At 52.4% G+C, this 23,470-nt stretch overlaps 1 protein-coding gene across 2 annotated transcripts in view; it reads left to right on the forward strand.

Annotated features, from left to right (window-relative positions):
• Positions 1 to 23,470, forward strand: part of FOXN3 (forkhead box N3) — a 387,032-nt gene that overhangs the window by 204,411 nt on the left and 159,151 nt on the right. The gene's annotated exons all lie outside the window — the stretch shown is intronic.

The following is a 23,470-nucleotide window of genomic DNA, read 5'->3' on the forward strand; positions in this document are numbered from 1 at the left end:
TGTGGGACATATGTTTGGTTCAGACTCCCTGAGGTCTCATTCAAATTATCGAGAACCTGGCCTCCGCAGTGTAATTCACAGATGGCAGCCACTGCAGCCAAGAAAAGGAAGGAAAAAGAGCAGGGAGAGAGAGACCCTGCTCAAGACGAAGTGGGGTGCCCTGCTGGGGAGCCTGTGCCTCCCCACCTCCTCCACTCTAGATCTCTCGGGGAACCCCTCCCTGTACCCATGGGGGGAGTCTGTTCACTGCACCAGCCACCAAGCCTGTGTGTGTCTCTGCCCCGCCAGCACCTTGTCTTTGCTGAGTGTCGCCCTATGTGCTTTGTCCCGGGGCTCTAACAAGTGGGCGACTGCGGTCCCATTTTGTAGATGAGGAACCTGAGGCCCAGGGCTAATTCAGTAAGTTGCCATGGTCACATGAGTAGTAAGCTGCATCAGGGACTCCTAGAGGGGACCCTGGGAGCATTTCCTCCCCGCCCACAAAGCCTCTCCTGGGGAGGCCGAGGGAGGCGACCTGAGCCAGTGTGAGGATGGGCGTGATTGGCGGTGGGGAGGGGGGGGTTCAGAGAAGCAGTGGGATCAAGGACCTGAGTGTGCAGGGAAGGGGGAAGTACAGAGGAAGCCGAGAAGTTAAAAAGGACCCTATTGTGAAGGCATGATAATCACACCTGATCAGGTGGAGGATGCTCCTGGCAGAGGCCAGGGATGCTTCAATGACCCGTAATGCACAGGGGACTTCCCCACCCCCCATCCCCAACACATACTTGATGGTGCTTTACCATGGAGTTGACCTCGACTTCTGGCGACCCCCTGGTGCAGGGTAGACTGCCCCCTTGAGCTTTCTAGGCATGCCCTTTTTGGAAGGAGGTTGGTCTCCAGGTCTTGGGTGGGTGTGAGACCCTAACCTTCCACAGGTTGTCCAGTGCTTGACTGACAGCACCAGGGCTATGCTGTCCCCAGCACTCGGTCCAGATGTCCTTCCCATCCTCAGGGCTGTCTGTGCTGCACAGCTCCTCAGGGAGACGTGGGGGTGAGGCTGGTGTTCGGTGCTGCCCAGAGGATCCTGGAATGGTAGCGGGTCAGATCCTCAGGCTGGCCTGTCAGCCACATGACCTGAGCCCCTTCCTGCCCTCATGTGTCCCACGATGAGAGTAGCCTCACCTCCCCATCCCAGATTTTAGAATCCACTCTCCTCTTACTCCCAGGCTCGATTCCCACTTGGTGGGACTGGACATGTGATGTGTGACATCATGTCCGTTGCCTCTCACTGGTTTTCATTTGCTCATTCAGAGAACAAGTCCAGACGACACCGTGGTGACGTCCTCCCTTTTCACAAATCAAAGCCGGTACGGCCAGTACACACATGGCACCCTTCATTTCAGGAGAAAGGGCTTTCCCGGCACCGGAGCCGTTTCTGCGCCCTCCTGAGAACTCGGGACCTGACCACTTGCTCAGACTGATGTGACACCCTAGTCCTCCCACTGGGCTGTCGCTGTCCCTTAGGGGAGCGGCCGTGCGGAGGCTGGGGCACCTGCGACTCCAGGCTGGCTGGGCGTTCCCCAGCGGATGCTGCAGACATGAAGTCATCCTGCGTAATGAACACGGCGCCCCGCGCGAGCGCGCATGCACGCACACACACGCACACACATGTGCACGCCCACACGTGTGCACGCCCGCTAGCCAGTCTCCCGGGAACTTGTGAATTTCCGTCTCAGCGGATGCATGATCTGCACGAGGTGGGGCAGCAGGCGCTCTCCCCCTTCCGGGGCGTTTCCTGGGGCGGAAAGGGGAGCACGAGGCCTTTTGGGTGGTGGGCAGCGTTGGCCATCGCTGCTTTTACTTCCAACCCACAGACAGGTCCCCAGACTGGTTCAGTCCCCATCTGCTAGGAGCAGGATGTGTCACATTTTGCCCTCTTCCATGCCATTGTTGTGTACATTTTTTAAAAACCCGCCGCCGTCAATTCAATTCCGACTCTTGGTGACCCTGTGGGACGGAGAGGGACTGCTGCCTGAGGTTTCCAAGACTGTCGATCTTTATTGAAGCGGAAAGCCAGGCTGTCTTCCCTGGAGCCGCTCGTGGCTTTGAACTGCTAGCCTGGCAGTTAGCTGCCCAACTGGTCATCCCAGTTACAGGAACCAGAGAAAGGAAACTTGCGAGCATTGGGCGGCCTTCAACGGTGAGGCTCCTCAGAATAAAGGCTCTCGCTTACATGCTCACAGTGCTTCCTCACCTAAGAAGATTTGCCTTGTTGGGTGCTGACAAGTGGGTTTCAGCTCAGAACGAACCCCTGTGATGGAGTGAAACTGCTCTCCTCTTTAACAATCTTTGGCAATCTCGGCCAGGTCTTTAACCTGGGGCACTGCTGACCATGACCTGGAACCACCGACCTTTTGATTAGCAGCTAAGTGCTTAGCCACAGGGCCGCCAGCACTCCAGGGAGCAGTGGTTCTCCACCTTCCTCATGCCACAGCCCTTCAATACCGTTCCTCCCCCACCAACCATACAACTATTTTCATTGCTACTTCATACCTGTAAATTTGCTGCAGGTGGGAATGGGGCGACCCCTGCGATAGGGTCATTCAACCGCTGCCTTATAGCATGTACTGTCTAGCCCATAGTTTAATTTCCCCATTTGGCCCCAATCACATTTTAAATAGTTTTGTTTTGGTTGTTGTTTTAAACAGTAGGTAGTCAGGGTATCGGTATTTTGATGATTCTTAGATCTCTTTAGCCTCATTTTTTTGGGGGGGGGCGGGGGAGAAGATTAAGGCCAGATCTTTAGAGTAGTGTCCCCAACCTGGAGGCACCTGTTGATGTCCTTGTGATGATGTTCCATTTGTCTCTCCATTCCCTGTGCAGTTAGGACCAAAGGCACGTTCAGATCCAAGCCTGTTTAAACAGTTGGCAGGGGACACTTTTTAAAGCGTCCGATATGACCAGGTAGTCCCGAGGCGATTACTACGAAGTTTGATCGCCGCGTTACGGTGGCGACAGCAGATCTCACCACGGGGTGGTTGTGTTTTCCCTTTGCAATCAGCGTGTAATCTCCGGGGAGATCATTTGCCACGGTGTGTGTATCCATTGATGACTCTTGCCTGAATTATTTCACTGGGGGCTGCAAAGTAGTGATTTTTCTAATTCGATCATTAGCTTGCAGTACAATCCCTATGAAGGAAATGCAATGACCAATTTTTACGGGAAAGAGCTTGGTGTAATCATGGCCTGTGATGGCGGCAGGCGAGTCCCCCTTTCTCTCTCTTTACAGACGCACCAGCATCTCAGTAAGTCAATATTTTACAATCAGTTACAATAATAATTTTGATGCCCCAATTATCCCCAATTTGGCCAAGGAGCTCTTTCAAGCTGCCTCTTAGGTTATTTGAACATATTCCTGTTAGTCTTTGAACACATCCTTTCTTGAACCAAGCATGTCCCCGAGCATCCGAGTCTTACGAGTGGACATTGGTGTGCGTTTAGAAATCGACGCTGGCCACTAGCTGTGCTTATTGCAGCTGGTGCATAGTTATTTGGGGGACACGTTGGTGATATATATGTAAAAGGAGAAGCTCATGGGTTTATACTGTGTTTTCACGTGTAAGACTTCAGCGTGACTCCCCCTCCTTCCTTCCCTTTCTTCATTGTCTCTCTTTTCTTTTCTCTTAACACCAAATACCCCAACTCCTAAGATATCACCATTCACGTTTACTTATTTGCTTTATTCTATCACACGAGGTAACTTTGAAACGATTGTGACTATGACTGTTACTGATAAAATCCTGAGCCAGACACAGTCATTTAAAATAGGTCAATCCCTTCCACCTCCTGTAGTCTCTAGTTCAGGTGAATGTTCAGCCATGAGCCACATGAGACAATTCCTTTTTCTCTCTGTGAGCGTATGCTGCTAGTTTGCTACTCTGTTTAGATTCGTTCCCTTCCTCCTCCTCCTCCTCCTCCCTCTTTCAATGTTGTTGAAGTGTGCACCTTCTTGAAGTGTTTCCCTAAGATGTATACACCTGTGTAACGACTCCTGGCGTCCCCCAGAAATGGCCTTTCTGTGCCTTGCAGTGAATTCCTCCACCAACACCTGCACTTCTTACTTATTTCATTATAGATTCGTTTTGCCATTTCCAGGGTTTCATGTCAACAAATCCATAAACTCGCATTCCTTTGTGTCTAGCTCAGCCAGGCGTTTCCTCCTCGTGGCTGACTCGTATTCCATTGTAGGGACACCCCACACGTGTGTGGCCATTCAGCTGCAGGTGAGAGGTAGCTATGCATAGAAGAGCAGCTCCGAACACTCGTGTACCCAACTGTCCACGGGGGTGTGAATTCATCTCTCCTGGGGAAATGTCCAGGGGGGAGGGCTGCTGGGATGAATGGTACATGAGATAGTTAAAGTTTATTGTGCCAACCTGGCCGATCAACACGTGGGGTTAATTGAAGGGCAGAGAGATAAATGGCTCAGTGAGCCTCGCCTTTCTAGTTGTTGGGTCACTTGTTTTTTCTGATGGTCGGACCAGGGTGCAGCAGCCTTAATCAGTTCCCTGCTTCTGCTGGCAAGGTTCACTTCCTGCAAGACATTCTCGGGAGAAGCCACATGGCCCTACCCCGATGCAGCCCTGGGTGCTGGAGCAGCCGTGTGGAGACCCCTGCCAGCGCTGAGATGCTTACACGTTCACTTCTGCAGTCGGTATCATTGCATCTGTTTTGTGAGACGGAGGAGGACTTTGTGGATTGGTGTTGGACATATGGGTTAATGTTGGACTTGTGGACTTGGGCAGCACTGGGTTGGGATGTTTTTTTGATGCGCACTTACCCTTTATATAAAACTTTCTCTTATCCATATAAGATTCTGTGGGTTTGGTTCTCTAATGTACCCAGACTAGCACAGATGCCAACGTGAGCAGACGACCCAACTGTCGTCGAGAGGGCACTCTGGCACTGGTCTGCATACCCACCAGTAATTTTTAGTGAGTGTTCCAGTTGTGCCAGTCAGCTTCCAGGGCAGCCCTTCGAGCAGAGATGTGGTTTTATTTTGCGCTGCTCTCTTTTCCTCTTTGTTCTTCGGGTCTCTGACACAGACTGGTTCAGAAGTCACATTCCTTGAAAGAAGATGCCGTGCTGAAGCCTCAAGCTTTTCTTGTCCTTTTCTGCATCGGTCGCCACGAGTCAGAACTGACTGGGTGGCAGTGGGTTTGTTTGTGTGTTTGTTTGCTTATATGGTGGAAGACGTGGCGTACATGATTGCTGGGTGTACGAAGCACCTACTGTGTGCTAAGTAACGCCCACAGGCATCTTCAGCATCTTCTGTGTGCTGGGGGTGAGGGGGGTGGGCAGAAACGGGCACTGGCTCGCATATTCATCCTAGCAAGTGCGGAGAAGGAGGTACTGTCCAGGTGCTTGCGCCTCAGCCATGTGCTGTGAACGGAAGGAGTGGGCTGAGGCTGCTGTGGCTGGGTGTTAAGTCATCCCGGTCCCCCAAGGGGGAACATCAGCAGCATTGTTTTACATGTTCGCTCCCTTCATACTTGTTACAGCTCCGGGACTTGTAGAAACAAGCCACCAACTCTGGGACGATAACCAACGCCCGCTCTGGGAACCCAGGTCTCTTAAGGGAAGCTGTGCTCACCGCTCACATGGCGTCGGGCTTAGAGGACGTCTTCTAGAGTCGAATGAAAACGCACTCTTTATACGAGAACCATGCCAGTGGTGCATGGCTTCTGCTTCATTTGTTTATAGTCCTTTTCCATTTTGTTTTAGACACTGTAGATGTCAATACCGGGCTCCAGTCGTAGCCTATGTGATAGCATCAGTACCTTCTTTGTCTGTCATAGGACGCGGCAGCTAGCCAGGGGCTCCGGCTTGGGGACCATTGTGAAGGTGGCGCAGGACCGGGCAGGGTTTCACTGGGTTGTGCATGAGGTCGCTCTGGGTCGGAACCCACTTGATGGCATCTAACAACATTGCATCGTCATAGGCTCCGTGAAGGTTTTCTTTGTGCCCAGGAGGCATTTCACACGTTTCAGATGTGAGACTCTGGGTGAAGTTACAATTTCTCACGGGCCAGTCTGACCCCATCTGTACAGGACATCAACAGCGGTCCTCGCCACGAGGCTACGTCCCGGCGTCTTCAGTTCCTGGGAGTGTCGATTTTATGTTGTTAGTGTCGTCATTAAATGCCCACGTTGTGGTTAATCCGAATCAGCTGAGTAACATGCTTTAGGTAAAGCAGCATTTCAGTCTGCCGTAGATCGTCTAAAGGCGGTGGGCAGCACTGTGAACGTCGCGGCCCTGATTTGTGACTTTTGCGTGTGGTTAAAGTGACTGAGGCCTGCTAGTCATCGCTGACGGACGACGTGATTACAGGAGCCCACCGACGGCAGTTTTAGGAACAGCATTACCCTAGTGATCCTGCAGTCCCATTTTTTCTGTTCTAAGGCGCGTCTCCCTCGTTAAAGAAGGTGAATCCTGCTCTTTCAGAGTCTGCAAACAGGCAGTCTCTGGGCTACGAACGCATTTTATTCCTAAGTCCGTGTTTAAGTTGAATTTGTAAGGAAGTCATTGGAGCCGGCACTGCTTGTATCTAGGTTTGTATCTACCACGTTAGTCAAATATTTGTTTTAGTATATAGGGTGTCTTTTTATACATAGAAAACGTAAACACTTCTAGATACATTAAAACATTTTTGTTTCTTTTTTGACATAATGCAGGAATAATGTTTTGATAGCGTTTATTTGTTATTATGAACCCTTGTTAGCACCAGGAATTTTTTTTTTCATATAATAGGCTTTCCAAAGGTTTTGGGTGAGTTGGATGTTCTTACCCAGAGACTGCCAATAGATAGTAAATGTCTATGGACACTTCTGTGACATTGTTTCTTTCTTACTGCCTGATCTCAATCCCCCCTGACTTTGAGAAATCGTACGGGAATTATCATGCATATTGTGGCAGGCAGATTCCAAGAGAGAAATTCTAGGCTAATCAATTCTGTTTTTTATTTTGTCAGTCACGGATCTGGCGGGAGACAGATGGCAGCCTCACACAGAAGTAACAGAGTAGACGTTAATAAAGGAACTCCTGGGGGTGGGGGGACAGGGATATGGGGCACCAGCTGGGGGGGCGGGGTGCTCCATGTCTTGCTTGGTGGGGGGGGGCAGTGCTGGCAGGACCGGGGCCTGAAGGAGCAAGACAAAAGAATAAGTACCAGAAGTGGAAACGGTCGCTGAGGTTATGGGCCTGACAGGTGCTGTGGCCTTTGGTGGAGGATGCAGCTCCTCTGTTACAACCCCAGCCTGGCCGAACGTCAGCCAGAGGAACATCACTCCGGATGGGCTGTGCCAGTCACAAACTGGTACAACCAGACAGGCAGCCGAGTGAGCAGAGACTTGTTGATCCACACCAGTGAGTGCAGGGTAGAGAAGGAGAAAGATTGGCTCTGGGCCGGATGGCTCCGTCCATCGATTGTACAAGGTAGAATGTGGAAGTGGGGCCGAAGGACCAACACCCATTGCATTGGCTCCCATGCGTCTGAATACCTGGGAGATGGCTGTCCAGGTTTAGGGAGAATTCCATGTGGTTACATCCGTAGAACGCTCTCGGCACAGAGTTCTTAATGTTAATGGTCAGTTGTGATAGTGATGGCCTAGTGACGACGCATCGGGTTGCTCACCACAAGGTCAGCAGTTTGAAACCACTAGCCGCTCTGCAGGAGAAAGATGAGGCTTTCTACTCAGGTAAAGAGTCGGCCGCTGCCCTGCCCTATAAGAGTCCCTGCGAGTCAGAATGGACTGGGTGGCAGTGAGTTTCGCTTGGGATCAGTTGTCACCACCACCAAGCCTTGTCAGCACCACCAGCTGGCTAAGTGTTCAGCTGCAAACCGAAAGGTGGGTGGTTCGAGCCCACCAGCCCCGCTGTGAAAGAAAAAACCTGCCCATCTCTTCCTGGAAAGAACACACCCTATCTGATGGGGTCGCTGTGAGTGGCCGTCAGCTGCATGGCGCACACCATCCACGGCTACTGCCACTACTGAAAAATGTTTGTGTGGGCCCCAGGCAGGTGCACGTTGGGCTGACATTGCAGTCAGGTGACGCAGCAATATGCCAAATGACACCTGGCTGCCTTGGGTGACCTCCACCAATAATGGGGGTGTGGTCCAAGAGTGGTGGTGAGCCTCTGGATGTTGTCACGCCTCCGGCCCCCCTGTGATGGGAAGTGTCTTCCCCTGAGGAGGCCCTCCCTGGACACAAGGGGCCAGGGGACAGTGCCCAGCGGCTGCGTGCTTCCCCTCCCCACCCCCTGTGCTGCACAGAGCTGTGTTCTGGCAGGACTTTGTTCCTCTGTGCTCTGCGGTCACGTTGCGCTTAACCCTCAGCAGAGCTTCTGCCCCGGGGCTCCCTTGTCCCCGATCATGTCACCCTGTGTGATGGTCGGTTGCGGATCAATCACCTGGATTGATGCTCTGTGGTTGTACCAGGTTGCACCGAGTTCTCAGCCAGGCTAAGAAGTCTCCAGCCTCAGGGGAGGCCAAGCTGGGAGGTTTGGGGAGCCGGCTGGTGGCCGGCTGTCTAGACAGCTGCCGGCCATGTCACTCAGGCTTCTCCACAATGGAGATTCTTGCTTCTGTGACTGCTGGGACGGGGGGTGGGGGGGTGGGGTGGGGGGAGCTCTCTTCTTCTCCTGGTTCCCCATCAATCACAGAGTCCATTCCCTTTGGGTCTCAGCCACTTCCGCGCCCTCCATCCCCTGCCCCACCGGCACTCCCTGGCAGGCCGTGGGGACGTAGTGGGAGAGTTCCTGTCTTCTGAGAGGGAGGCTGGGGTGGGGGCCCTGCACCTGTGCTAGTGGAAGGCGATTCAGAACCTGTGTTCAGAGAGCTTCCAGACCAAGATTGAACCCTGAAGACCAGCCAGTGTGACCCGGAGCCTCCCTAGGGTCTGTCTGCAGCAGGTTGTGGGACCGGCCCAGGACCGGGGAGGGTGGGGCTAAGTTCCGCTGTGTCCAGAGTCATCCTATGAGGCATGCAGGGCCAGTAACAGCAGCAGCAAACACTTAACAAGGCCCAGTTGCCCCACTGGGGATTTTCAACTGAACTCTTCTTACCTGTACTTTTTCAGAGAAAGCACACGGGCTGCTTTGTGTCCTGGTCACAATGTAGCACTTAACAGCTGCCTGGGAGCTTTGAGGCCTGTCCCAATTGGGCCAGGAAGATTTAACTTTGTAACTAAAGTCCTTCTCTTCCCCCCCCCCCCCCCCGCCCCCCATGGAATCAATTCTGACTTACAGGAACGGTTTCTGAGACTGTTAACTCTTTACAGGAATATAGTCTCATCTTTCTCCTGTGGAAGCTGCAGGGAGTTTCAAACTGCTAACCTCGCAGGTACCTACCAGCCGGCATTCTGTCTGCTCAGATGCTGGTGAAGGGGCTGCTTGCTCTTGGAACACCTAAAGTAGAATGTAAAGACCTTATCCAGACAATTCCTTCTCATGCATGATTGATTGTGTTCCCAAAGTGGGTGGTAACCCCCCACCCCCGCGGTGCTGGAATGGTCCAGTAAAGCTGGGAAAGAAGATCCCCCACTTCATTCTCGATTCTCCATGAGCGGCTAGAATGCAAACGAGGGTAATTGCTGAGTGCTCCCTGTCCCTGAAAAGCGAAGCGGTGGGTGAAATTCATTTAGACTCCTGGCTTACAGCAAGGGGCGGGGCCTAAAGCCAGCTCCATCAGCCAGGACAGGGGCGACCGGTCCCCTGAAAAAGGGCAGTGTCTGTTTTGTTGAGAGAAAGGCTCTTTATGGTCATTGTTGAAAGAACGAAAGGCGGAGGTCACGCGACCTCCACGTAGCTTCTGTCTGGCCAGGTACCTGCAACTGCAGGTTTTGGCTGGGAAACAGGGTGATCGAACATGGACCCGTTCGATAGGATCGGTGAGTGACGACTGACCTGAAGATAAAGTGGGACCTGGTGGGCCTGTGTTGACCCAAGCGAGCGTATCTGTGTGTTTCAACCCCCCAGGCGCCTCTGGGATCTTCCAGAAACCAGAGCTGTGCTAGTGAGTCTCCTGGAAGCAGCAGAGGGACTAGAAGGGTGGTCTCTCATCTTAAATGCACCTCCCCACCGCCACACGCACATTATGAATGTAATCAATGAATATAAAGCTCTTTGCTGGGCCTTGGACCTTGGCATGAATTGGCTTTTTATTTATATTCTCAATGGTGCGCTGTTTTACGGGTAAGCATTGGATCACTAACCTGAGGGTCCGTGGGTCAAACCCATCAGCTGCTCCGAGGGCGATAGACCATCCGAGGGTGTCTGGTTCATCTTAAAGCCTCGGGTGAGCGTGAGTGGAAGTGAACTCAGGGGTAGTGGGTTTGTTTGGGGGTTTTCTGTATCTTCTAGCCCTAAGCCAAGGTACCTTTTAAACTAGGAAAGGGAAAACTAGCAATAGTGAGAAAGGCAATAAATAGACACGCTTTTTATTCCACCACACATCCTCCTTGTATGTGCTTATGCACCTCAAACGTGAAGATGATGCGTGTGATCCTGTGTAGTGGGGGGACGACACAGGGAGGTGCCCACCTTCAGGGGGACTCTATCCCCCCGCGGCATGGCCCTGCCTCATCTCGGATGACAGACAGAACCTTCTGGATTCACCTGTCCTTGCTTGTCGCTGAAGGCTACTGGCAGTTGAGCGGTCCTGTCCATGTCTACATCCCTCTGTCCGCACGCGTGTGTGATGGGCTGTGCCGCCCAAGTTCTTGAGTTCATGTCATGGTCATGTGACTGTGACGCGATGTCATGGGAGTGATGGCTGTGCTTTCCACTGAGTCTCTTTTGACTCACAACAGAGTCCCACTGGCCCTTGGGGCGTCCAGGACTGTGCTCTGTCTAAGCAGATAGCTGCATCTTTCTCCATCAGAGTGGCGGGGAGCTGCAGACCTCCCACCTTTCAGGCCAGGGTCCTTATGAGTGGCACTCTAAAGCCAAACTTGTTGCCGGTAAGTTGATGACCTGTAGGACAGAGCCGAACTTTCACAAAAGGTTGTCGTCCTAGGCTGTGTTTTTTATGGAAGTCAGCTGCCCCGTCTTTCTCCCCCAGAGCACCTGGAGGGGTGGAACCGCTGGCCTCTCAGCAGCCAAGTGCTGAACCACAGAGCCACTGCGGAACCAGTTTTTTATACTGCTTGTGCTTTTTCAAAGTGTCTGGAAAAAATTTAATAACCCTTCTCAGTGTCTGTATTCCATTTCGCCCTGCCTACATAAGACTGCGAGGTTTCATATAGGGAGATTAATTACCCTTGTTTGGTAAAGGCCCACAAAGGACAGATTAGGGAAACTAATTTGGGAGAATTCCAAAATTTAGTTGGATTAACAACAGTGATTTTAAAGACATCAGAGGTGGAGTATGGGAGTGAGTGAGTGAGTGAGTGAGTGAGTGAGTGAGTGAGTCTGTCTTCTCGGTATTAGAACTCTCAGGGTAGGGCTTGACACTATTGGTAAGTAAATATGTCTTGGGTGTCTGGCTGATCATTTTGTTATTGACTCTTGATCGTGCATCGGCTCTTAACTATTTTGACTAATAAGAAACAACATCCTAAAGAAAACACACACACACACACACACATTTCAACCCCAACAAAGGTTTTCTGGATCTACCAGCCTTTGGGCAATGGCAGGTTCGGTTTTGCCTGTCTGGTCCATGTGGGAACCATGTGGAGGGAGGAGGGGGAGCAGGAGGGGCCAGTAGGCTGCATTCCATACGGGGTAACCAAGGGGCACTTCCTGCCAAACAAGCATCAATAAAGGCCAAGTGCTGACCCAGGGGCATCCCAGGTGGGTCAGAGTGCACCTGTGTACCAGGGCTCCGTCACTGTCCAATTTCTCACAAGCAGACTGCCTGGCCTTTCTTCAAAGGTGCTGCTGGGTGGGCTCAAACCACCAGCTCTCTGCTTAGAAGCCCAGGATGTTCACTGTTGGCACCACCCAGGGAGTCCTGCAAAAGCAAAGTCCCCAGGCACGCTGATAAGCTTTGACTCCTTCCCGGTGCCCCACCATGCTACGCTGGACTCTGCCTGGAGAGTCATCTGGTGCTCAGAAAATCCCCAGGTTGCATTGGATTTCTGGGGGGCTGTTGATGCCTCCCCTCCCTATCAAGGAGTCCTCTCCCCTCAAAGGACACCGGTCCAACATCCCCTCTGGAAAGCACGAGAGATTTTCCAAGAGTCTAGGGAGGAGCCTGTCCCCACCTGCGTCCTTAGATCTCATGCCGGGAGCATGCAGAGATGGCGAGGTGCACGTGGGAGGAGCTGTCGGGCCGTGGAGTCGTGCTAAGCTCTCTTTCCGAGTGTCCTACAAGTGGCACATTCATCATGATTGCTATCTGTGTAAAGTAGCGGCAAGCATATTTCAGGAGGGCAGGAGATTTCCTGGCCTGATAGGCAGAGGACGACTCGTTCCCGCTCCTCGTCTTCCAGTGCCAACTCCACTGGGTTTGCCAAGAGGTGTTGGGACTTGTCCTCCCTGCCCGTGGCCGCTCCCTGGAAGTTGGGACGAGCCTGGGCCAGGCCAGCATCTTGACAACTTCCTGCATGAACCACGGGTGTCAGGCCTTCATGGTGCACACGTTCCTCGTGCTCAGTGCCAACCACAATGTCGGCGGTTCGTGTCGGCCTCTTCCACCCTTTTTTCTACTTTTGGAACAAAACACAAGGAAAACTACTGGGGACTAAAGTGGGGCGTTTTAAAAACTGCCAGAAGTTGATACAGAACTCTTAAAAGTCCAGTGTGGATCCGTCCCCTCCCTTTTCTTTTGGTCTGCCTTGTTTGGGACATGAACATCATCTCTTAAAAAGATCTCTGTCATCCCATCCGGGCCCATCTCTCCCCTACGCCTCCTTCTTTCAAGCCCTTGGCTGGTTCTTCTGATCATTTACCCAATACTGTTAAATTCCACCCCCCACCCATGCCTTTAGCTGTAGATCAAAATCTTTCCCTCCACCTCCTGACTTTAGCTGTAAACGACGACAGGCTTTGGGAGCAGGAGGTTTTCGGGGATCGCTCACTCACTGAGCCCTGCCTCCCGAAGTGGCGGCGGAGCCTCGATGGTGTCGAGGCCAGTTGTTCACATCACTTTGCCCACTCTGGTTTATGTTTTTTGCCCCCCTCTGGTGTTAGCCAATATCTCCTGCGACCTTTGGTAGCAGGAAAGAGGCTCCTGCCTTTTACGTGGTGAGCATGGTGCTGGGTGTGTGTGGACTTTGTTTCCACTGTATCCTCCCGGACACGACAAAGAGGCCAGTAGTATCCCGCAGAGACAAGGAAAGACTCTGGAAGGACAAGGGTCAATCCCTGGTAATGCAGCCAGTCGGTTGTGTAGACAAGAGCCATGCAGGCCAAGACCCTCAGTGCCTTGAAGCTGCAGGTGGGGGGGGGCTTTCTGGAATGTTCCCTGAGACAGCCCTGCACAGCTCCTGGCCCCTCCCCTTGGCACACTGGACTGGGTGATTTTGTAGCAGTTAGTCCTCGCCAGTGAAAGAGCATATTTGTCTAAGGGAGCAAGACCCCACGGGGTGTTTGGGTGGGAAGGTGCGTCGAGGTGCAATGAGGATCTCAGGGTGGGGAGCCCAGGTGGGAGGTGATGGAGCAGCCCAGGTCCACAGGAGAGCCTGGGGTGAGACCTAAAGAGGTGATATGCAGTTTCATTGTTGTAAAAATATCACAGCTTTTGCCAATTTGACGTTCTTCACTGTGTAATTTCGTGCATGTTACAGTGATCATGGTTTTGGGTGACTGTCGGTCACCAACAGCTGCTCCCAGGCTTTCCCCACCCTAACAAGGCACTGCGTCTTCAACAAGTTCAGGGACCCTGCCTTTACCTTTACCTTTACCTTTCACTCCATTTCCTACGTTCTGTGAAGCCCCCTCATGCTTACTCTTTGTGAATCAATGATTCCATTCAACTCCATGTTTCCAAGGGTCTGAGGGGGGTGCACTTTTCACACAGCCCCCCTTTCCCTTTTCTTCCTTCAGGGGGCTGTACTTGTTTCCTGGGCATCTTCCTCCTGAGGGTCCGTGCCCTGCCTTCACTTCCAGAGGCCCTGCCCAGGACAAGTGGCAAGCATCAAGGGACTGGCTTAAAAGTCAGGACCAAGGGCCATGGGGGTATGCGTGGGTGGAGCTACTGAGATTTGGATATTTACTGTGTCTAGGGGTCAGAGGTGACTTTTGGGGAGACAGAGACTTGAGTCTCTGAGAGGAGACTCAGCCCCACCCCCCCCTCTCCCAACACTCCTGCAGCCCTCACTACCTCCTGCCTCTCTGTCCCCAGAGCCCCCCACTCAAACACTCATTTTCTCTCTCCGTCCCCTCTTCCTCTTGAGGTCAGCTGGGTCCTGAGGAACTTGAGATGATCCTGGCTCAGAGCAGAGGACAAAGCGGGTGGGGGCTGGCCTTGGGGCTCCCAGAGAATTAGCTAGTCTCCATAGGACCAGTCAGGCTGCATCCCAATTCTTCTTTCCATGAAAAGATTGGAGTCACCCTTCTAAGATCTTTTATGTCCGGTAGGGTCGCAACGCGATGAACAATGTCAACCCTAGAATCTCGCCCCCACTTCAGTGAGAAGTGACAGTATGCACCTGATTTCCAGCGTGACCCAAGAAATCCCTAGTAGCAGGTCCCAGCCCTTCCCGCTAGGGAGAGCATGGTATCCATGAGCCTCCTCCCCCCACACGACCCAGCCCAACTTTCCCAGTCCCTGACGGCCAAACCTGGTTTCTTGGGCTTCTGAAATTAGGTAATTTTGACCCCAATTCTCAGGTTCAAAGTCTAGAAGCTATAGGCTAGGAATCAATAAATTATGATAGGAATCAATAAATTATGATAGGAATCAATAAATTATGATTGGCTAAATCCAACTGCTACATGTTTTCACAAATAAAGTTGTATTGGAATATAGCCGTGTTCATTTGTTTTGTGTCTTTGGTTTTAACGTCAACTTGGTGGTCTAAAGTAAGTTTGAAAGTTCTCAGCAGTGGAAAAGCCTGTGGAGTAAATTTCACTCTGAAGCACACGGGCCGCCATGAGTTAGAATGCACGATTTCTTTCCTTTTCCGTTACAGAGTTGAGTAGTCGCCACAGAGATGTCTTGGCCCACAAAAACTAGACTTTCCTTGCTGGTTCCGTATGCAAGTAAGTCTACCGACAACTCTTATAGAGGAGCCCTGCTAGCACAGTGGTTACGTGTTGGGCTGCTAGGCACAAGGTTAGCAGTTCAAACCCACCAGCCACTCCCAGGGAGATACATCCGGCTTTCTGTTCCAATAGAGATTCTCAGCCTCAGAAACCCACTGGGCTAGTAGCACTCTTGTCCACAGGGTCACTATGAGTCACACTTGACTGGTTGACAGTGAACTTGGGTTTTGGTTTGGTGGAGGAGCCAGTTGATGTCAAATCTCTACCAGACCACCTTAGAGCTACCTTTCTACCTCCTGAATTTTTGTTATTGAGGTGGGGGGGTCAGTGTGAATAAGCAGAATTGAGAGGCCTTCGGCTTCAATAAGTCTCCCCCCACCCCGTACTCCTTAATCAGTGAGTGACTCTTACTACAAAGACATCTCAGCTTTCTATGTTTCTATATTCATATGAACTCTGGTTTCCTCCATCTCCCAGTCTTCACACTAGTTAGTTGCTCATCCCAAGCCATCATTTTGGCCTGCCACTTCTAATCCATCACCAGGGCCAGACAGTCCTCCAGAACATCCCAAAGCTGCCCCTATCTTCACCACTGGCCCCTGAGGCTGGGCCCTTCGTCCTCCTGGGCCTGGACTGCTGCAGGAGCCCGGCACAGATCGCTGCCCGTTCTGTTGCCATGCCAACCATTGAATCGTCCCACAGTGGCCAGTTCCTCTGCCCTCACTCATCCCTATCTCTCCTTCCTTCCTAGTAGCTATTGCTGACTTACTGTATTTCTTACCGCACTTCTAGACAGGTTGGGCATGCTGGACAATTGCTTTGCCTTCCCTCCTCCTGAGGTGTTTATTTCATAAGGGCACTATGAGCTTTTAATTTTATATCTTTAAAAAATAATGTCAAAAGTTAGCATGTTTGGACTTAGGCAGAGATCCAGGGCAGGAGTGCATGCACGGATGGCAGAACAAACGCACCCACAAAAGTGTCGAATGTGCACGCAATTTGAATAAAGATAGAGATGCTTCTTTTCTTACCTGTTGACTCCTGCTCCTTCCAGAATCGAAGCTTCAAGGGGGCAGTCAGCTCTTTGCATTCCTGTGGCAGACTCAAGGCCTCCCCCCTGCCTGGTGGGTGCTTGATGCCGAACGAACAAGTGAATGAATGAGTGAATGAATGGGTGCAGGTGGTGTTGTAAGCACCCTCTGAAATGGCAATCTCGGAGATGTCCAAAACATCCTTTCAAGTTCACTAAGCATACCCCCAGTGTGCCCCCTGCCCCCTGTTATTCTGATGTGACCCCTCGCATTGGTTGCATGGGGTGGCCCTAGCCTGCCTCATGGCCCACAGGTTGAAGTGTGACCTGGGGCCTCCAGGCCCCCACAGACACAGGGGAAACCCGAGGGGGAGGTGAACTTGGCCTGCCTGCAGTGGGGTCCATTGAGCCCCAGGGTCGTGGGAGACAGGGGACCCTGCCGGGACCACCGCTGGAGTGAGCCTTCTCAGGAAAGCCCCGTGCTCATTAGAAGTGAGAGTTCATGTAGTTGTTAGGCTTCTCTTTCTTTAACTGTTGTCACCATTTTATTTGGTGGTGGTGGTGGGGGGGTGGGGAGGGTTAGTCTTTGGCTCTTCTTGCCTGTTTTCTCTCATGGGTTCTGGAGTTTTGACCACTAGCAGGTGGGTCTCTGTTGTCCCCAGGTGGTGTTGGTCGTGCAGGTCGAGTGTGACACTAGTGATTGACCGGGCTTTGACCTTACAGTGTAGATAACAAGGTGTCCCTTCCGAGACTCTCATTGGCTGTACTTGGGAAGCTTGTGCGGCCTTCCGTGTTCCCAGGAGAGCTGGGCATCACCCGCTCTGCCTCTGCTCCATCCCACTCTAGACGTCCAGCTGCTGCGGTGTGGCCGTCCGGGTGGCTTTTACGATGGGCTCCATCCTCGTTTCCTGGTGTGAAGTCCAGTGGGGGATCTGAGTTACTCTCCGGAGAAAATAAGGCTCCTCCAGCTCTTTCTTGCCGCAGGAAGCTGACTTCATGGACGGTTCTGATGTGTCTTCCCCACCTGGCTGAGAGGCCAGCTGTTCTGCCCAGACGACTACCGCCCAGAAGACCATGGCGGCCAGTCCATCTTTGCCAAGCAGTGCCAGCAGACACTCTTTCCTTGTTATTTGGGATCCCTTCACTTTTGTTGGTGAACGGCCCCCTCGTTAATTTCTCCGTAAAACAGAATCACCTTCTTGGCTTCGGGATGAGATTGGGATATTTCACTACAAGCTCTGGTTTTCAGGTGCACTACCCAGCGAGGATCAGGTTCCACTGCGTACTTCCTATGGGGCTCCCCTTTGGCGTTCTTAGGTGCCATTGAGTCGGTTCTGACTCATCGCCCCTGGACACAGTGGGACCAGACATGGTCCTCACAGTTGCTGATATGTTGAAGCCCATTGATGCAGCCACTGTGTCCATCTATGTCACTGAGCATCGTCCTTTATTTCCAAGACCCCCTACCAAGCAGCGATGGCCTCTTCCAGAGACTGGTTCAAATTTCTGTGAGATTAAGTCTCACAAAGGAGCATTCTGGCTGCACTTCTTCCAAGACAGATCAGATCTGTGTGTCCTTTTGGCCGTCCACAGTGCTTTTCCGTCTTCTTCACCAGCACCGGCGTTCACACACGCTGCCGACTGTTCTGTGGTCTTCCTCATTCAGTGTCCTATCTTTCCCAGGCAGATGAGGCCACCGAGGACTCATGGCTTGCGTGAGGCATACTCCAGTCTTCCAGTGAGCATCCTTGCCTTTCAATGCTTTGAAGAGGCAGATTTACCCAGTGCAGTGTATCCTTTGGTCTCTAGGGTGGGCAGTGCATGTCATTTTACCGACCTTCAAAACTTGAGCATTCCATCCTCTCGACTTTAAAAGGTTTTCATGCAAACCCCGGTACTGTTCTGAACTGTTACCTGACACCCAAGCAAAGGCTCCGATGAGGTACTGCGCACTCTTTTTCACATACAGGGTCTGGAGTCTCTCGCCCGTGGAGGGATGGTCCGTGTCGCCATGGCGTTTCCAGAAATGCCTTTGATTTGGTTTGGGTGTTTTTTGTTGTTTGTTTTCAGAATACCTGTGATTCAAAGTATAGGCTATTGTGAAATGAGGGTCCGCTCTACAAAAATCTATCCGTACCTGAGACATCTGTAAAATGCAAAGCTGTGGATGGTTGGAGGCATTTTTCATGATCCAAGCCCAAACCAAACCCACCGCCATCCAGTCCATGCAGACACGTAGCACCCCCTGTAGGACAGACTGGAACTGCCCCACATGCTATCCTGTGCAGCCATCTTCATAAAAGAGGATCGATGTGCCTTTTCCCCTCAGGGCAGCTGAGGGGATCGAACTTCTGACCTTTCAGTTAGCTGCATCATGCATAACCCACTCCACCATCAGGACTCCTGGCTTAGGACCCAAAGCCTAGGAAACTCTCCCTCAAGCTCATTGTCATCGGACTGATACCGACTCATCAGGACCCCGTAAGACAAAGTAGAACTGCCCCCGTGGGTTTCAGAGTTTGCAACTCGTTACGGATGTACAAAGCCCCGTCTTTGTCCTGTGGAGTAGCTGTTGGTTTCCACTGCTGACCTTGCAGTTAGCAACCCAACACATTCGTTACCACTGCACCAGCTCCGAAGGATGAATATTTGGAGCCTGGGCAGTATAAGCAGTTACCTTGCTGGGCTGCTAACCCAAAGGTGGTCGGGTCGAGGCTACCCAGAGCTGCCTCACCAGAAAGCTCTACCAATCTGCTTTCAAACATCAGCCATTGGAGTCGACTTGATGTTCACGTTCACGAGGCAATGACTCATTATATTGTGGCAGCACATGGTGACCAAGATTGGAATCAGATCCCTGCTCTGTGGTTGCCATGCAAGAGCCAAAGGCATTGCTAGCAGATGGTGGCTCCCCGCCTGGGGTAACTCTTAAGCCAGGAAGAAGCTGCTGGGGAGAGTGTGCTGGGTGTGGGGCACATAGATTAGGGGACTGATGACAATAAAGGGGTGGTCTTGGAATGTGGGAAATGTCTCCGCAGTGAATTGGCCAAACAAGACGGTAGCTCATAGGTGGAGAAGCCCAGGCCAGGAGGTGCCTCCTAATGGAATGTGTCCCAAACCAAGCTCACTGCCAGAGAGTGAATTCAAACCCATGGTGACCCTGTGGGACAGAATAGGACAGAAACCCTGTGGGTTCATGAGACCGTCAGGGAGCCTCCTCTTTCTCCTGCAGAACGACTGGTGGTTTTGAACTGTTGACCTGGTGGTTAGCAGCCCAACACTTGCTTCACCCGCTGTGCTACCACGGCTCCGTGTCAGTGGAACCCAGTGGGTTTTGTTATGCTTTTTAATGTAGCTCTCTTGAGGAAGTCTCCCTGGCTTTGGTTAATTGGATGTGGTCCGGTGTGAGTCCTTGTGCCGCCCTCTGGGCTCTGGGTCCTGGAAAGGCGATGAACTTGCAGGTGCCGTTGTGCGGACACCCTGTCAGAGCGGCACTGGGCCTCGCTCGGGCAGGGAGGGGTGAGTGTTACCAGTGAGCAAGCTGACATACCCGTCAGCATGGTGGTTTGAGAAAGGATTCCCCACCAGCAGTAAAGGAGCCTATCTGCCCTCACCCAGATCCACAGTGAATCTGGTTAAGGCAGTTTCCCTCTGGGTTGGAATCCACTCCACGGCCCTGGGTTTCTCAGAATGCTTTGGCCCCCTGGCGTCCGCCCCCACCCGTCTCGTGTGTTTGCTGCAGAACCAGCGTCCACAAGCCCTGCAGACTTGGACAGACTAGGAGTAGAGACTGTTGACCTGCTGAAAACCAGCCGTAGAAGCCCAGTGGCTCACAAGTGTTTGAGCCTCAGCCCGTCCCGGGGAGGACGCAGGACCCAGCGCCACTTTGCTCCCCTGGGCCTGTTGCTTTCTGAGCCCCATGCGTCCCAGGGCCCCGCCTGCCCCTCTGCACCTGGGCCGGTTGCCTTGCAAACGGCTCTGCCCGATCCTGCAGTTTCATTTCTTGTTTAGATAGCATCGGGCTGTACAGTGCAATCCACAAGTGCTTAGGATTTGGAAAAACCGCATTCTTGGCTTATCCTTTCCCTAAGAGGGTCACTGACCTTCATTTCCTTGTCATTTGACACGGCCCCACCCTGAGAGCCGCTTTATGCAAACAGCAGCCTCTGGGTTCCCAGGACCTGGCTAGTCACTGCATAGAGACGGGTGGCCTGCCTGCCACACCAGGCCACAGTCTGTCCATGGAGCTTAGTCTGAGGGGGCTGGTATGGGGCCCAAGGCATAGGGGCCTGGGGGTCTGCAGAGCCAGGCCAGGGTCCCAACATGGAGGCCCCTGCTGCTTTTGTGGGTGGCTTTATGTGCGCTAAGCATGCTCGTTCCTGGTCTCTGTGCCTGTACCTCTCCAATCCCACCTAGATTTAGGCTTTCTTTTAAAAAGTGGGCTACACACGCTTCCCTGTGTTATGTGGTGACCCGTCTGCTTGTGGTGGAAAGATGCGCCGGCCCCTCCACCTAACCTGGGCTTGACCACGTGGGCATGGTGACATGAGCTGCAGATGGCCACATGGACGTCTATTGTTTCTCTAAACATCAGGCTGGTTAAACTTGGGGCTCTGAAGCTTTGCATGGAAAGGTCAGCCTGACCTGGCCCTCTGTCTGTGGTTAGCGCCTGTCCCGGGGGCCGAGCAATGGGTGACCGGAGGTTCTGGGCACTGACCATGCATTAATTCACAATCCTGCTCTCAGCTTACCAGAAAGCCCTTTACCATTGTGCTGCTTGCTCAGTCGATAGGAAAGAGGGTCTTATGATGAGTGCTGGTAGCGAAACTTGGAAGCACCCGGCTTCGAGCCAAATGGTTGGCAGTTCAAATCCATCCAGTGGGTTGCTCTGCAGAAAAGATTGGAGCCTCAGAGTGAAAACCCTAAAGATGAAAACCTAGAAACCCCAGCGAGACAGCGCTCCTCTGTCACACAGCTCCTCTGTCACACAGCTCCTCTGTCACACAGCTCCTCTGTCACACAGCTCCTCTGTCACACAGCTCCTCTGTCACACAGCTCCTCTGTCACACAGCTCCTCTGTCAGTCACACAGCTCCTCTGTCAGTCACACAGCTCCTCTGTCAGTCACACAGCTCCTCTGTCAGTCACACAGCTCCTCTGTCACACAGCTCCTCTGTCAGTCACACAGCTCCTCTGTCAGTCACACAGCTCCTCTGTCAGTCACACAGCTCCTCTGTCACACAGCTCCTCTGTCACACAGCTCCTCTGTCACACAGGCCATCACAAGGGACCCGACGGCACCTAGCGACACGCACGTGTTGTAGCGGACTCCGTGAATAAGGTGGGGCCCTGGTGTCTCTGTCGGGTCAGTGTTGGACTGCTAACTGGAAGGCCAGTGGCTTAAACTCACCAGCCGCTCTGCAGGAGCAAGAGGATGCTGTCCGTTCCCAGAAAGATGTACAACCGACTTTAGAAATCCCACACAGGGGCCGATGAGTCAGAGTCAGCTCAACGGTCGTACTCAGCTGCTAGCAGAAAGGTTGTTGCTCAAGGTCACTCAGGGACATGTGGGAAGCAAGGCCTGGTGATCTGATTCCTCCCCGAAGCAGACCCTGCACGTGCTCGGAGAGACAGTTCTGGTCTCACACACACAGGGTCACCAGGAGCGGACAGCAGCTTCCTTCATCTGGTGAATAAAGTTGCCGTCACCTTAGAACCATCTGGTGAGCTCATGACCGAAGGACAACATTGTTAAAGTTTCTTTAGAGATTCTTAAGAAGCCCTGGTGGCATCGTGTGTTCCACGCTGGGCAGCTAACCACAAGGTCAGCAGTTTGAAACCACCAGCTGCTCCCTGGGAGAAAGACGAGGCTTTCCGCTCCTGTCAAGAGTTAGTCTTGGAAACCCAGGGGGGCAGCTCTGCGTTGTCCTGTAGAGTGGCGATAAGTTGGAATTGACTCGATGGCAGTGAGTCTTTCTTTTTGTGTGATAGAAATTTGGGGGAATAGAGTCTTTGTCTTAGATTCTCACTCCCCAGCCATCGTGTGCATTCTAAGTCCATCTTTCTGTGGTCCGATCGCACTGCCATCGAGTCAGTGCTGACTCACAGGAACCTCCTGTGGGTTTCCAAGACTGAACTATTGGAAGGAGCAGAACGTCCCGTTTTTCTCCTGAGGAGCTGCTGCTGGTTTCCAGCCGCCGACCATGGGGATCGCAGTCCAACCCCTACACTACACCACTGTAACCACTGCACCACCAGGGCTCCTTCAATAGTTCTGGACCTGCGGGACGATTGTTCTAGAACTACAGGACACTAATTCTGGAAATACGGGCGTCTGTTGGCTGAGAGCCAGGGTGCGCGTGAGTTTGTGTCATTTTCTCTTCTCTCCAGATGGGTAAATATTTACAAGTGACCTTATCAAATAGCTGGGGGTCGGCTTGGCTACTTGAAAGCATTGAGGGTCCAAGCAGCAACTGCCTCTGGCTGGCTGCCAGGTTCCATGGACCTCTGAGGGAACGAACACTTCACTTCACTTTCTTAAAACAACAAAACAAACAAAACTACACGCAGATCAAAAGCCTCCAACCAAAAGTGGACCTGGGAGGGAATCTCCTTCTCAGTGGGATAGTTTTAGAAAATCAGTGTTTGTCAGATTGACTTCTGAAGATGGGACTCGGGACTGGAGCAAATAGATTGCTGGAAGCTGAGAAATCCGAAAAATAAACATTGGCTCCTGGCTCAGGTTTACCAGGCGCCCACCCTGGGAATCTCTTGATTCTGGGGGGATGGGGAGGAGCGGTGGTGACAGAATCCCCCAGGCTTTCCTGCTGTTCTCTTTTAAGGCAGTTGGAACAAACAAACACACACAAACCACGGGATGACCGTTTCCCTCTTCTTTACGTAAAGTGGGACCAAAGGCGACCTGGTTTCAAACCAGAATGCACTCGCTTTGTGAAACAGGTGTGTCCGGCTGGTGCCTCAGCCTTCCTTTCCGCTCAGCCTTGGCTCTCTGGCAGGAGAGGATGAAGGATTCGGATCTTCTTTGGGCGTACGGGTTACAAGCCCTGCTTGCTGCTCACCTAGAGGTGGGCTGTTTGAGCCCACCCGGCTGCTCCGCCGGAGGAAGATTAAAGAATCCAGCCCGTAGTGACCCTGTGCGGGGTCTTCCCCTCCGCAGACACCTTCATGCCTCTCTCACGCAGCAGCTGGTGCGTTCCAGCCGCCCCTGACCCACAAGGCCGCCAGACCCTCT

The sequence above is a fragment of the Tenrec ecaudatus genome, chromosome 14, assembly GCF_050624435.1.
Source record: "Tenrec ecaudatus isolate mTenEca1 chromosome 14, mTenEca1.hap1, whole genome shotgun sequence".
In the NCBI taxonomy this organism is placed as follows: Eukaryota; Metazoa; Chordata; class Mammalia; order Afrosoricida; family Tenrecidae; genus Tenrec; species Tenrec ecaudatus.